General features: G+C 25.8%; 1 pseudogene; it reads right to left on the bottom strand.

Moving 5' to 3' along the window:
• Positions 1 to 385: 385 nt before the first annotated feature.
• LOC112593261 overlaps positions 386 to 16,258 on the bottom strand; it is a 21,936-nt pseudogene continuing 6,063 nt past the window's right edge.

The following is a 16,258-nucleotide window of genomic DNA, read 5'->3' as shown; positions in this document are numbered from 1 at the left end:
TTATTTTAATATGTTCTAAAAATAATGTTTTTATAATATTCAAAAGCCAAATATTGTAATTTTTAAAAATAAATATCTAACTACTGTCATTTAAAATGTTTGATAGGTACATGTAATAATTTTATGAATTCAAAAATAAAAACTTTGAAGAATAATAGGATTTTAATAATTTTTTTTTTTAGTTTTAAATTTTTTTTAAATCATTTATATTTTAGATTTTTGTAGTTTTTAATAACCGATACCTTTGAATCATTAGTAAAATAAAATAAAAACTACTAGCCTTACCATGAAATTGAAATAATATTAATCGATAAACTTGATAAAGCATCGAGGATGAACAAATATTGACCATTTAATAATTTTGATATAAAATAATAACATAATATAATAATTGTAATATACACGAAATGATATATGTTCACTTAAGTTATTTGAAATGTTATCTTTTTCATACGGTTTAATTGAATTAATTCAATATAATTTGTATTAAATATTGATAGGTAAGAGAAGCAACGTCATCCATATCAAACTATGGATGTTATTGCGTTTAATTTTGGTTTTAACCATTTTACAAACATAATGTTCGGTTTACTTAACAAGCTAATTAATATTTTATATTTTAATTACAAAACGAAACGCTTATTAAAAATTTCTTTTTAAGGGCTGGATAAATTAGATCATCGAAAGCGTTTTAAATATTGTTATATTATTAATATGGGTGACTGTATTTTTTTTTATGTTCACGTGAACAATTTGTGTTGAGGCTACTTTCGTTCCATCATAAACAAACTAACAGCGGGAAATGATAATAATTTTAAATACAATTATCGGAGCGACTTATTAAGTATTGCAACCGGGGTTCCTCTTATTTTTTTATTATTATTATTATTTTTTTTTTTTTGGTGAAAGGAAGAGTGTTATGAATGTCAACAGTTTTTCTCAACATTTGTTTGGGGTTAATGAATAAAATCTATATGGAATGTATATTGTTACAAGGCATAATGTCTGCAGGTTACAGCCATCCCTCTTCTAGTTGAACCAATGGAGTAAGAGAGTAGATATCAATATACACACACACACACACACACACACACACACACACAAACACACAAATTTACGATTATGTCGGTTCAATGCGAGCATAATATAGTATTATAGTGTATTATACATGAATAATTTATATAATAGGAAAATAATAATAATGTTATAATGAGGCATTGGGTTTTGGGTTTCCCCGGCGAGTAGAACTGCGAGGTTAACTGAGGTAAATGTCGTCGGGCGCCGGATCCAGCTGGTGGTAACTGTTGCGCCTCTCGCCACTTGACCGGTAGACGTAAGTAGCCTGGTTCTTGTTCTTAAGTATCGACTTGGGCGTGGTCCTCAACGACGACGTGGTGGGGGTGGTAGATGGTTCCGGTTTGGACCGGTTGTCGATCATATCCGGGATGGCTACCGAAGAGGCCAGTGAGGCGTTAGACAGTCTGAGAGTGTCACATGTCCTCTGCATCTTGGTCAGCTCCTTCCTGAGCGTTTTGTACTCATCTAGGAACATGTCCAGTTGTGCTGTATGATAGTCGTACGTAACGGATGCTCCGTCGGACAAAGACAGTAGCGAATGGTTGCTACCGACTAACTGGTTGTGTTTGTGCATTTGGTTACTACCGCTTCCGTTGTTATGCTTGTGACTGCCCCCGCCTCCACTACTGTAAGTTCGCCGCCTGGATGATAGTGGATCGAGTATGGGAGTCTCAGCGGTCGCGGTGGGTAGTCCAGCACTGCGACTCACCGGTGTGGCCGGTAGTCGGCGCTCTCGGGCTGGTGATGACGGCAAGCTGGGTGGGGTCCAATAGTAAGATGGATGGTGTTGGTAATGGTATCTACCCGAAGACCCGCCGCCGCAGCCAGTCGTGGACAGGTTCAAGTAACTACTTGACTTCTGAGTAGCCGTCAGTTGCCTAAAAAAAGTAAGCTCGTAAATACATTTTTTAATCAGTGTGGTATTAAATTGTATTTTAATTCATTGGTACGACTTCTGTTTTTTATTTTATTTTTTATTAAGTAGTATGTAATTTACCCGGTTCTAATCAGTTTCGTCCGTGATTTGTTTTAAGACGAGGATATGTGTATGTATGTGTTACATACACATTATATTTTGATTTATATTCACCACTTATAGATTTGTAATAAGGATGGGTTTATAAGATCTGGGAGTGTTGTTAACTTTATTAGGATCTCCGACATGTATCTACTTTGTTGGTGACGAATATTTGAAATATTTTTAATAATAAAAACCATTAATCATTTATTACTGTATTTTATTTATTTGCACGAAGTTTTAAAATATAACCTAACTTAATACGATAAACTGTGTTTTTAAACTGTTATGATTTATGAGTATAACGCCCAAATGTTTATATCAATCTGCAAGGGCTATAAATTTAAAAGTACTTACAAAACTATATACTTAACATTACAAAAATCTTTAAGTAGTAAAATATTATTATTAATAATTATTAAACACGAACATACTCAATCCTGATGGCCTGGTACTTCTATTATTGGCAGTACATATAGGAATAATATATTATACCACATTGTGATATAATATAATATTATAGATATTGCCATAATATTTTATTAATCACTATACGCATACAGTTTAATACAGTTAAACTAAAAATATAAACATAATATTTATAAGCTAATAAATTATATGGTTGGTTTATAATTGACTAAGAAAAATAACTGCTCTGTTTAAATGAAAACAACACGAGTGGCACAGCAAAAGTTTATAAAATTTCATGTTCTATTTATCCCATTGAGCACATATATAACGCGATAGAAACTACAACAAAAAGTTTCAATATACTTATACAGCTCACTTCGATCTTGAGATTATGATAAAGTTCGCTTTGTTGAATATCCAAAATTAAACAATCAAACGAATATTGATGTTCGGTTGAGTTTAGCAAAACCACTATTAAACTTTACCGGTGTAAACATGGTATTGAGGAGTGGTGTAATGTAAATGTTGGTGCATGAGCTTGAAACGACGGACAATAATATTTTACTTGTGGCTTATGTATTTTCTTTGTGTAATAATACTTTGGTTGAATGGTACAGAATAATTGTATTAAATGTTATATCAAGTATGGTTTTAGTTAGAAAACAATTTTGTATAATTATATTCCGTTAAATATTTCACTTATTATATCTTTTAACCGTCGTTGTATATATTATTATGTGGTTATTATTTTTTAGTATAAGATGAACTGTAAAAAAAAAAAAAAATGATTTTAGAGTAAATATTTCTTAGATAGGTTTACGTCATAGAATTCACAAAAAAATCGTCGTTCAAAAAAATACGGCGTTTCAAATATATTTGAATCAAATTCTTATAAAAACATCCGTAATTTATGAATTAGGTATAATTTAAAATTAAGTGTATAGTTTTTGCATACAAATTCTTAACTACTTATTTAATTTTATCCTTAAGTGCAAAATATGGTATTTGAGCTAAACTAATTAAAATATGATATACACTTAATATTAATATTCTGTCCAATGAAAGTTTAAAAACTGAGGTTTTAAAACAACTAAATGAGCAATTCTAAACTGTAAATATGCGCGGAATGTTTTATGAAGAGTATAGTTATCGATTTTTCAAGTAAATTATTCAGATTAGCTTTAGTTTACAACTATTCTTTAAATTGTGATAATATTCTTAATAATAAAAATCTTGAATTATAATAACACGATTTTGTAAGAGTTTCATATTTTACAAAATATTGATCGACGAAGTTTAAATATTTAACATCATTATTGAGTGACAAGTGAGTAAAGTATATTATAAAAATATATTTTTAAATATTTTATTATAAATACTTATTAAATATTACCTTGTTTTATTTTTAATAAAACATTAACTCAATTACTTTAAGAAGATTAAATTTCACAGTAATTTTAATTGATTTAATAGTTAGTAAAAATTTGATATAGTAATTAATATAAAATAATTATATATATAAAAAAAAAAAAAAATAAGCAGTGCTAAAAAATTAAAGTTGTTAAACAAAAGAAAATTTTTTTTTTAAATGTGCTGATCATTTTTCTTTTAATTTTAATCATTATAACAAAAAAAAAAAAAAAAAAAAAAAAAAAAATGGCCTAATTATGTACAAACGATTTGCATAGAGATTTATATTAATTCTCATGTTTCTATTTTAATAAATTTATAACCATAATTTAAAATATCAATGTTTAAACAAGTGGTTTGTATAACTAATTAAAAGGTTTGTTTTATTCCTTATATCCTTATAGTAAGTGCCTCTAACAATCATGTTTAGTTTTAACTAATATGATGTTGATTTTGTAGATTATTTTATACGCATAACTTTGTAACTTGGTGAATATTATTCGGTAATAAAATGAAAAATATAATTATTGGGACAATAAATTATCTTTAATTCTAGACTCATCTTATTTTTAAAATTAATTCTCTTAATTTCATAATATTTATTATATACCTATTTTGTGGTAAATATTTTAATAAAGAATTTTAGTCAAAATTTCAAAATAATAGTAAAACACTAAATACTAAATCATGTAAGTTCTTGGAAAATATTATTAAAATTTGAATTTGTTTAAATTAAAAATACAAAAAAAATTAAAACTGAAATGAGAAATTGGGTTAACACCAACGATTAAAATTTGAATTTAAATTAAGAATATCATTATGTATTAAAATTTTAAATGTAGAATATATTTGAAATCAAGTAGGTATCTATAATATTTACGGATGCTGTTGTTTGAATAGGTTAACTATAACTTATTCTATAATACCTAATGTATGTAATAGAAGAAAATGTCTAAATTTTCTGATATCTAATTGAATATTAAATTTTAATATACCTTTGATGATCGGAAGATATAGATGAATCAAATGATAGTTGGCTTTGACTAGTATTGCTACCGCCACTGCCACGACTTCCTTGTAGTAAAGGCGACTGACTCTCCGATGGTCTCGGTGTGTACATGGTGTTTCTTCTGCTATTCGAAGTAATCCCCGACCTATTATTGAAATTTCAAATAAGAGTTACAATAAAAAAGAATAAAAACATTTTTATTATTCAGTAATACTATTTAGAATAAATATTAATGTGTATATTATATTGTTTATGAGCCGTGTTCACGTTTTTATCGAGCGAATAGGAATCTTTATTTGTTTGAAAAAAAATTAACATGCAAAATGGTTTTTAAATTAAATCTTATGACACAAACTGAACATAAAATTAGTATATTATACTTACTAAATACTTATTGGCTATAGTATATTTCAACTCACCTAGGAAGTGTTTGCGAAATTCGACGTCCTTTAGTTGGAAGTAAAGTGTCCAATAGGTCAGGTACGTTTTTCGTATTAAATAATTCCTGCCGGCCTGCCGCAGTAGTGTAAAGGTGACCAGCCGGAAGAGATTCTTTATGTAGCACATGATGATGTAATGTTACTTCGCCCAAGTTACACTCTAAATAAGTTTTTTGTTTCCCACCCGTAGGATCATCCGGCAAAATACGTGGCCTAATGGTAAAATAATAAAAGATACAATATTGTTCATAAAATGTCTTCAATAATAGTGTTATTGTATGTTAAAATAAATAACTATCCATTTAGATACTATTTAATTTATCAAAATTTCATTTTAATAAAATGTGTTGTAAAATTATGTTATAATAAATAAAACATCCACCATATATTATTAATAGATCATTTATCAATAAATCGTTCATTAATTCGTAGGTTCTTATTATATATTTAAAAAATTTAAATTATGAATTTTAGATTTGACATTATTGTTGCTTACTCATCAAAAATATTTTTTTTATAACCATTATTGATGCCAACAGAATAAACAACATCATTTTTGTATGGTTTACTTATTTATTTTTAAAACCATTATTATTTTTTATGTTCCTTTGACCTTGTTTTTAAATAATAATGAACGATTGTCGTCATTTGAATATGGTAAATCATATTTTTAATAATAGGTAAACATAGTTAAAATTGATTATAAAGGAATTCACAGTAATTAAAAAAAAAAAAAAATGTATTTGGTAGTTATCGAAACCAGAAAAAAATGTAAAAATAGAATCTTTAAATGTAATTATATTATACTTTAACACACTACTATTATTATTAATGAATTATAAGTAAAATAAAAAAATTGACATAATTATATTTATCATTATTATAAAAAAAAGTACAGTAGATTCTTATTATATCGAACGATATCTTTAACTTCATTTAAGTCCCCTTGAAATTACCATTAAAATTAATAGTGTTTTGCTCTCAATTATTACTCGATATTCCATTTTCGTCATATTGAGTATACAAATATTATTTTTATTACAGTAAGAACAGACAATTGTGTAGTAAATTCAATATAGTGATTGTGATTGCGCACATTAGTAGCCAATATTTGTAATCGTTCGTACAATATAGTGAAATAGAAAATAAGCGTAAATTAAATGTCTTTAAAATTTTGGACAAAGTTCGTTTAATGCAGTTAGTTTGAAAAGCGACCGTAAAAATGTGTGATTGTCTTTGAATTCAATATTCCACCAAATACATTATCGCCAATTATTGAACGGAAAAATAGGATTTAGAAGTTCAATTGTGGATATATGAAAAAAAATAGTATGACTCCTTATTTGGACATCGATAAATGTTTATTAAAATGGTTTATTCTGTGCTGAGATAAAAACATACCATTAAATGAAACAATTTTACTTGAAAAAGTAAACGAGTATGCACAACGACTAGGACACACTAATTTTAAAGTTAATAGCATTTATTTTATTTACCAATTTTTTATTTAAAATATTAATAAAATTTGATATCTCGAATTTTTTGATATCTCAAACTTTTTGTTGTTCCTTTTGAGAATCAACGTAACGTCTATTTACTGTATATGAGAGTAGTTAAATATTTAATTAAAATTAATATTTCTAATAGTTTTTACTTGTAGTATAAATTAAATTATATTAAATTTACAAAACTTGCACGTATTTCGGGTGCAATTAAAAAAAAAAGAAAAATATGATTATATTAAAACATAAAAAAACTTAATTTATTATTCAACTTCTGTGTTTTGTAGTGCTTACTACATATCTGTACTAAATAATTCACATAGATTCGTAGTTGTTGTAACTGTAACAATTAAAAAATAAAATATTTTTTTTTTTTTGCGTGGTAGTTTATCTATAATGTTAGAGTATACACTTATAACGTATAAAAAACGAATTTTTATTGATAAAATCAAATTTATTTAAAAAATTGTTTTAATAACAAGATAAATAAGGATAATAATTTAAGGTTATAATTTTGAATAAAAATAAAATTATTAATTTTCTATTAGTAGTTGGTATACTAAACAATTATTTTTACTATTTTGAAAGCTATTAATTTTCATTTAATGGTATTTTTTTGAGTGGTAGTTTTTAGTATTTTTTTTTTTTACAAAAATATACTATGTTCAATGCTTATTTACTCAATGTTAGTTAATTTGTTAGCGCACTATACACGTAGGGTAACCTCTTGGGTGACTACTTTGGGTGGTGAATTGTAAGTTTAAGCTGTAAAGCCAAGATAATCTCATTTTAAAACTCGTTTTTAATGGTGTCTTTTCAAAATATAATAGAAACTTTACGATTTTGACAAACACAAAAAAAAAATATTTATATCTGATTTCCAATTGACTGGGTATAATAATGTATAGGTATATATAATATTACATATTTTGTTATAACATGAAAAATAAAATTTACAGTTTAAAATCTAATAACGCTCCAGTTCAGACTATAATTTATAAATACTAAATCAAGAAATATCTATTAGTTTGGGTTTTCGTTTGATAATTTTTATATATTTTGAAAACAAGTTTATTTAATAAATTAAACATTTTCAAATTAAATAATATGAAACATTTACCGAATATCGAACTTACTTTAGTTTTAATTTTCAATGTGTTATGTATAACATGTTTACTGATACTCATAACTAAAATTTAAAATTCCAATTAACAATACTAATCTAAATTTTAAATTAATATATTAAAAAAATAATTATACAGTTATGTATATTATTTTGATACACTTTTAATAAGTACATAGTATATGTTATAAAATATGTATTAAATTTAAAAATAAATTATAATCTTTAAAAATAAACTGTCTAGTTTTTTAAAAAAAGAATGTTTTTTTTTTTTTTACTGAGATATCTTTTAGGTGCATTATTTTTCAAATAACATAATCATTATTATATTTATAACATTTTAAAACTTTTTTTTTTTATGTGAAATAATTTAATAACTTCTTGAATATTTTTTTTATCTAAAATAACAACCATCTATGTAATATCATATTATTATATATAGATTACAAATGTATAAGTATTATGAATATTATTAAGTGGTTTGCTTTAAAAAAATCAAAATATTTGATTTTAAATTCTGAGTGGAGCGATAAATTGTATTAGTTTTACAATGATGTGTGTGTTTTTTTTTTTTTTGTGTGTGATTTGATATAACATTTATGAGTAGTAACTTAGTTGCTACTTCGATGGGGTTTAAAGTGAACGTTTAATTTTTATTAATATATAAAATTCTTGGAATAAAAGTAATTGATAATTAATATATTTGAGCAGGTAACAATGATAACATATTTAAATTGTTGAGTTACATATTTTTGTTGTGTAATACAATAATAACAACAATTAATTAATAAGTAATAATGATATAATAGCTATGGAATAATTTCTCTAATTTAGTTACATGAAATAATAAGAATAGATTTTTCGTTGTCCATTCACTGACTGAAGGATTTCAATTAGGTTGCAACATATTTTAGATTTTGCAGATATGACATGTTTGATTGATAGGAAAGAATTTTTCTATTTATCATTATTAATAAAAACAACGATTTAATTTCGTGAGTATGCTAAATATAAAGGTTAAAATTCATATATTTGGTTTGTATAACTTTTTTAAGAGACTGTTCTAAACTGAAGTAATGTTGAACTTATATTAAAACACGCTATCTGTTTTCGTCAAATCTTAGATTTGCGTGACATTATGAACTGAAATTGTGATTTTTGCATTATAAAAGTTGTTAACCCTATTAAAGAAAGAAACATAATGTTTAACATGAAACAAGAATAAGATTTCGATTATACTATAAAAACTTACTTAAAAATATAATTTTGTAGAGAAGATTTACTATGAATATTTCTAGTTAAGAATAAAATATTAAGTATATACATTACATTTAATTTAAGGATAAGTTAATACAACTTTTCATGAGTACTAAGTTTAAAACTAAAGACATTTTGATGTAATAAAATGTATATTATCTTGATTAATACTTACTCAACGATAATGATATTTTAATCGTATTTATTATACGAATATTTTTTCGTATACAACGAAAAAATGTGAAATACTTAAAAGTTGTTCAAGTTAAAAAATCTAAAATTAAATTAATGTTTTATAAAAAAAATGTATTTATTTTGTTTCATACTATGGTTTTGAAAGTTCGTATAATATTGATATTTTTCATGAAATTTGTCTCAACAAGTTCTGAAGAATCTAAGGGACATAGAGGAAAATGTAATGGGACTCAAATTTTGAAAATTGTATAATCATTATAAATATTATACTTGAGTGTAACATTATAAGTTAACAATATCAAAAATTTGATAATTATAATATTCATTGATTGTTATATCTACAACAGTACAGTAATTTTATTATTTACATTAAATTATGTTGTTGTTTCTAAATAAAAATATTGCTAAATAGATATATTATCATCAATGCAATATAATTAGTGTATTTTAATTAAATATTTTTTAGTTTAATTCTATTGATTCTTGTACTCATTTAGTATTGAATGTATTTGATGTTTAAGGTGACATTTAACAAAGTATAATTGTTTACTATCGAAGCATAGTAGTTGAATTTAGAGTCATCATTAATATTAAAGAAAGCACTGACAGGTAAAAAAAATAATCTTTTAAAACGACGAAGTACACTTAAAACTTACTTTTAATATTGCATACCAAAATTCATGTTTTTCTTTTATCTAGGTATATAGATTTATTTTACTTCGAGTATATAACAACTTTGGATTAATAATAATAGTAATTCTATTTTTATTTGTATTTCAATTTGTTTCAAGTTTTACTTGTTTACATTTTTGAAGACAAATTGATAACAATTTGTTTATACATTAAATATATAATATATATATCATATTAAATCAAAATTAATATACATAAAGGTCAATACATTTTTAGAATAAAAACAAATTATTCTTTTTATGTTATTTATAGGCATCTAAAAGAATTTGTGTTCGTATTTTTTACATGATATAATATACGCCACAGTTAAGGTTATACTTGAATGTTAACTTTAATTCATGCTGTAAGATCATAAACAGTTTTATCTGTAAATATTGGGCTTAATAAAAGACAAAGTAGGTTTGTGTTACATATAACACGATAAACATTTTATAGAATTATGAGTCTCGTAGACATACTACTTCTAAAATGTTAATTGCTAACTGTACTAAAGAACTCAGACTATATATATTTTAAAATAAAATAAAATAAAATATTACAGCACATTACTATACATATTAAACTTTTGCGGAGACTATTAGTTAAATAATTTATAGGTATAACATATTTAGGTACACAGAAAAACTTCTTTCATAAAATTAAGTGGAAATTACATTTTATGATGTAGAGATATTATTCGTTAAATTAGAAATTACTAATTAGTTTATATAGGCCTTTTAGGGCTTTAATAAAAATGCTTAATTTTATGTATGTCATTAATTTTTTTTCAATGTTTAAAGTAGTTTTTATACTACTTAGTATTTTTTATACAATTATTTGAAAATTTGTAATTAATATAGTATTGTTATATTTACGAGTATATTTATTATCTGAATACATAATATTACAATTAATTAAATACATTTTTGATATGTATTATATTTTTAATTTAAAATCTTATATACTTTGTCTAACAAAATATTACATTTTGATTTATTAATTTACTAATGTTATATTGACCAATGATTGTATAGTGAATAATTACATACTAATTAATTATTTTTTTTATTAAAGACAAATTTTACTATGCAATATAAATCATATTGTATATACTTTGTGACACAAAAAATCTCTACTGATATTATATTTGTTATTTTTTTTGAAATTTACAATTAAAAGTGTAGTTTGAAAATTTAGTAAACTACATATTTACTATTAGATTAATATTGAATGTAGTTTTCTGTGTCCGTTTTATTGAAATACATGTTATTCATAATTCCATAATATTGTATAATACAATATAATATTATTATTTATTATGATTGTTCAATACACATAAAATTGAGTTATTACTTGTTAGGAATTAAAATGAATAAATTAAATATATTAATACATTTTTTTTTCTAATAAGATAGAACTTAGTCAGCTAATTATCAATATAACTCATGTATAAATATAAATATATAAATAAATACTAGTGATTTTATAATTATATCGGCTAATATCCACGTTGTAAATGCAAAGAAAGTAAGAAAAAAAATAGAATAATTATACGATTTAATTTGATAATTTTATTTACATTTTAAAAACAAATCTATTAAGTATAAACAATAATAAAAAATGTCCATTATTAGAACAAATTTTTGTAAGCAAGTGAAAACATTGCATATTTAAATACACTCCATTGACATTTTTACAGAATATCTGCTCCAGATTTACGTTAAAATATAACCTACTTGACATTGTAACATGTCTGATCAATATTTCTCTCTAATATTATGTACATTCTATTGTATCTTACTCAGTGGATTTTAAAATTGTAATAAAGGGTACTTTTTTATACAAATATTCATTATACGAGTATATCGTTGATGCTAATATAATTTTAATTTAAAATAGTTGGTCGTTAATTATAATTAAATATGTATTAAGAGTAATTTATCGTAATATTTTTACTTTTTGGTTCTCTGTTCAAAAAGTTTGACAATCTCTGATTCAGACAATTAATATGATTATATCGTATAAATTAAAAATTATCAATAATAAAAAAACTAAAACTTGCATTATGATGAATAAATAATGGACAATAAACATAATACCAAATAAAAAATAAATATCTAAAATTTTCGATTTGTATTCATTTACATCACGTATAATATAAAATTATTTGTTAATAGTTGTCAAATATTGCGATTGCCATAATAGATAGTAATTCGTTTTATTTAAAAACGAATCAATCTATTATTATACGTAGGTTTAATGTATAAAATGTCATTCTAGTTAATGAATAATTCTTGATTTACAATCAATGTAGAAAGATTACTATGATATTATGTCTCTTAATATAGAACTGATAATAATTATGTTAAGGAATTTTTTTTAGTTTGTACATTATTTATCTGAATTCAATAAAGTTTTTGCTTTCAGTCATAATATAATATAGCAATGTGAAAAATTGTATGTTCAATGTATTGCAATATTTTTCACGGAGCTTCAAGTATTCTTTACACATATTTTTATTATAAAAAGCTTTTGAAATAACTTTATTATAAAATATAATGTTTTCTTGTGTATAACACTACATTAACCTGTCAATTATTTTTCCACGCTAACCCTATGAGTATTAACGATTTAATCTTGACATTATTTTTAAAGTAGATTGGTATTTTCTGGATTGGAATTATATGTTTGAAAAATGTATAAATGAAATGCCAATTTGGAATTTAATGTATAAATTTTCAAATAAATTATCAATACAGAACGTGTTTACATTAAAAAAAGTATTAAGATTAAATCGCTATGGCATATAGAGTTAGCATGTGAAAATAACTGACAGGTTTGTGTATATTTGTATTTATGAAAAAATGTAAAACTTTATTTTGGAATAAAAGAACTTGAAAGCTTGTTTTTATTATTTTATTCGGTGAAAAGGAAACTTTGTTGAATAAGATTAAAAATAAGGTATCTAAAGTCACAGTCTATATTATCGCAAGTGTGTAACAAATTTATTTCGTTAGAATTGATCTCGAACAGAAACTTTTTTATACTTGGATATTTTCAGTGAAAAAAAAAAACCGTGACGGTTTACACAGTGAGATAATTATTAGTTTTTAATATGTGATTTATTTGTTCTCTAATGTTATAATAAATAACTTTGTAATAGAAAGTTTAAGTGTTCTTTAAAAGAAAAGAAGAAAACGGTTACGGAATTTTTTTTGTTTATGATAATTTCATGTTGTTAAGTTAAAAAAAAAAAAACTAGGATAATTTTTATGTTAAAATAAAAGATTTAAACAATAATTTTTTTGATAAATATGGGCAGGTGATTTGTCAAGCATGCTTATTCCTAATTATCTTTTAATAATTAAATCTCTAATTTTTAGAAATTTTAAGAATATTTAAGAATCATTTTTTAATCTTATTTTTTATATAATGTAAGAAATATAGTGTTTTGATAAAAATTTAATTTCTTCTTGTAAATAATTGTAAGTAGATGTTTTTTTTTTTAAGCATTGATGTTTATAAATCAAATCCTGAGCTAATGATTTTTGAATTATTGAACTTTGTGCACTATGCATAATAGACTATAATAATGTAAATAAACAAACAAAAATTATCTGCTTAACAGCTTATGTAAGAAAAGGAAATTTTTCACTTATAAGAAAATGTACACATGTTTATTGCAATAGAATATTCCTTATAATGACACAAACAGTTTTAAGTATTAGGAAGTATGGTCATTAAGGTTTAAATATATTGAAAAATCCAAAAATCAGGGTTTTCAATAAATAAAGGGTAAGCATAATTGGTAGATCTTCTTAATAGTACTTGCATTTAATTTAATAATTTAATTGTTCTGGATTCATTTATTCTTTTGATTTTTTTTCTTGACGATTAAAATAAAAGGAAATATTATATTATTAATATTCTATTGGTTTTCTGTTACATAACGTTCTAGTCTATATATTTTTAATGCGATAATATTAGATAATGTAATAATATCTCATCTTGTTCTTTGCAAGTTATTTAGTGTTTATTGTGTGTGTGGAGTGGAATAAATCAGTTAATCGATTTTATGGATATAAGTAAGTATATTTATTGTAAGTAACCACGTTTATTTGTCACATGAAGAATGTAATTTGTACAAAACATTCTCTGAAAAGGAAAATACATTTATTTTTATTGGGTTTAATATATTTTTATACGAGTTGACTTGAATTTTTGAATTATTATAGTTTAAAGTTATAGAAAACCATTATTATTAGGTACTATTATTGTTTCGATTTTCTTGATACAGTAATATTATTCTTTACGATTAGGTGACAAATTTACATTAATTTATACAAATTGTTAAACACAATATTATCTAATTATTATTTTGAATTTTAGCTTAAAAATTTATGCATAACTGCGTATAGATGAAAAATTTAATAATGATTTGACTTTGACCTATTGAAGTGTTAAGAATTATACTATAAACATTGTATACCTGTATTTTTGATATATATTTTGCTAAATACTATATTAATGTATACTTAGGTATATTAAATGATATATATGGTATAAAATTAAATATTTTCAATAATTCCACAACTCAAAATATGATAAGCGTGTAACTAATGATTCATCGATAGATACAAGAAAAACTTCGTGATGTTGTCGTTTTAATCAAAGACAATTTGCATAAAAGTCGTCAGGTAAGGATGATAGGCGTGGTAGTGCTGTATTACGTGTTTCTAATAATATTTTTTAATTATTATTTTTATAGGTGCTCGCATACTTTTTTAAACAAATAAAATGTTCAAGACAATGTCACTTAACACATAAAACTCGAATTGTGTTACAATAACGAGATTTAGGTACACAAAAAATCAATTTGTAAATTTTTCTATTAAATTAACCTACATTAATATATTTTTATAGATAAACGCACAGTTATGTTTTAAAACTTGATTAAAGGTGTATACTAACCCAATCGAATAATAAATATTATTTTATAAACTGCAGAATTGTTGAGTCTTAACGGTTAGGACTTCACGGTACTTGCGAATTGATGACGAGTTAGAAAGCATTTAAGAGATATCTATACAATTATGTACATCCGGTTATGATTTTTATTATTTATTATTTTTTTTTTTTTTCGGTTACTGTGTTCATAATTAATTTTATTTACGATTATGATACCTTCTTGTGGTAGACCGCAATTAAATTGTATAAAGTAAAAAAAAAAAGGTGTTTGGGTGGTTAACGAGTCGAATTGATGACGAATTCAATATCTGTCAAATCTAAATCCGGAATGTCGTACGCACGGGATTCACCAACCAAAGTGTGCACATAACACAACGATATTATAATTAATATAATATTCGACAATATAATATTATCGCGGCGACCATTTACCTGTGCGGGACGTTCGTTGTCGGATGGCTTGGACGAGCGGTCGGCCGATCCGTGATCGACGGCGCCGTCGAAGAGGGCGGCTCGTCGATCGGCGGCAGCCCGTCGTAGTCCTCGTGCTCGTCGTGACGTCTGCGAAGCAGTCCACCGGAAGTTTCCGCGGACTCCGCGTAACCCGGCGGGTCCGGCCGGCCGTTCTTGTCGGACGACGACGCCGGCGGCTGGCGATGGCGATGCTGCGTCGTCTTATCGCCGTCCTCTCGGACCATCTCGATCTTTTCGTACCGGTCGAACGGGTCGACGTCAGCGTCCGCGGCGGCGGTGTCGAATGGACCGGAAACATAGCCGCTACGTTCGAACACGTATTGCTGACTCCTTGCCGCTGCGCCACTTGCACGCACGCCGCCGGACAGTCGGCCAGGCGCCGCAAACCGCGCACGCCGACAGCACCAGCAGCACCGCGATCAGTCCGCCGCCGGCCATCGCCGCCGCCGACGCCGGCGCCGGTGACGGTGGCATGCGGTCGACGGGCGCCGCCGCGACACGCCGCACCCCCTGCTCCTACTCCTCCTCTTACTCCTCCACCGCGTCTGGTCGTCGGTTACCGCGACCGGGGTCGACGCGCCGGTCATAATGCACTCCGCCGCACGCCGCGATGGTACCTTCTCTTGCTATTCATCTATATAGACCGCTGTACACAATTATTGAGTGTGGTTATGTTACTGTACCAACAACACTTTGTGTTTT

The sequence above is a fragment of the Melanaphis sacchari genome, unplaced genomic scaffold (assembly GCF_002803265.2).
Source record: "Melanaphis sacchari strain LSU unplaced genomic scaffold, SCAv2.0 Contig1_pilon_pilon, whole genome shotgun sequence".
NCBI lineage: Eukaryota > Metazoa > Arthropoda > Insecta > Hemiptera > Aphididae > Melanaphis > Melanaphis sacchari.
Note: the sequence above shows the minus strand (reverse complement) of the source record. Positions and strands in the feature narration are given on the sequence as shown.